Raw genomic sequence first — 1171 nt, 5'->3', positions numbered from 1 at the left:
TCTCATTCCTACTGCATGCATAACCTGTAAGGTACTCAGGTTATAAAGAAAGAAAAAGAAACTATTCTCATTTCCCATTTGACTACATGTGTTACATAGTTTTAGAATTCAGTGTAGGCAGAAGCCATCTATTTCTTGCTTAGCAGCGTATTCTTAGTAAATAACAGGTACCTATACTCAATTAATATTAGCTTAATTAATTAATTACTGTCTTTAATACTTAGCATCTTGTGAGACTTTGGAATAGATAAAAATGATTGATGTGTCTTTATGGCCATGCCACCCTGAACAAACCCAATCCTGTCTGATCTCGGAAGCTAAGCAGGATCGGGCCTGGTTAGTACTTGGATGGAAGACCACCTAGGAATACCAAGTGCTGTAGGCATAAAAAATTAAAAAAATAAGGGATTGTAAGCTGACAAGGTCCTTGCAATCTGTGAGGTCAACCAAGGGTTGCCTTGCCTAAAAAAAGAAAAATGATTGATGTACTTGTTTCTTTAAAAGGAGACAACTTACTCAGATTTGTTATTAATCATATGTTTTACTCCAAACTATACATAAAGAACCACATTTTTAATTTTGTTCATGTTATTAAAAATAGGTATACTAGCTTCCTAGTGTCATAACACAAACCTATCACAGGCACTTCTATTTAGTTCTAGTTGTAAATAGAATGTGGATATGAAAGTCATGTTTTATCGGTACAGATAGGACCTTGGCATGACACTACAAACTTTCCAATATCACTTGTTTTTCACTAATCTCAATTTCACTGAGACAGATTCCATTATGTGGGTAACTCCCTGAAGAATTTGAAGTCTGGGGCAATTCTCTTCTATATATTTGGGTGCAGTATATGATATTTATATAATCGTACTTTCCAAGGAGCTCAAAGCACTTGATAAATATCATCTCATTGATCCCATCCACTTTTCTGAACAATAAACAACAAGAATTGTGGTGTCACCATTTAGCAGTGAGAGAGAGCTCTAGGAACTGAAATGCAAAATGATTTGAAAGACCCATAAGAGGGATGGAAGTATTTTGGTCAGAGTGTAAATAAAAGCTCTCCCAAATCCCCCAAATTTATCTTTTTTGCTCAACTGTATTATTTCTTTAACTCTAATTCTTAAAGAAACAGTTTTTACCCTACATGCTTTGAGTTTTTTTT

The 1171-nt window shown here is 34.5% G+C and overlaps 1 pseudogene; it reads left to right on the top strand.

Annotated features, from left to right (window-relative positions):
• Positions 1–266: 266 nt before the first annotated feature.
• Positions 267–385, top strand: LOC111734993 (annotated as a pseudogene).
• The last annotated feature ends 786 nt before the right edge of the window (positions 386–1171 follow it).

Source organism: Pteropus vampyrus, unplaced genomic scaffold (genome assembly GCF_000151845.1).
Source record: "Pteropus vampyrus isolate Shadow unplaced genomic scaffold, Pvam_2.0 Scaffold11170, whole genome shotgun sequence".
NCBI classification, from domain to species: domain Eukaryota; kingdom Metazoa; phylum Chordata; class Mammalia; order Chiroptera; family Pteropodidae; genus Pteropus; species Pteropus vampyrus.
Note: the sequence above shows the minus strand (reverse complement) of the source record. Positions and strands in the feature narration are given on the sequence as shown.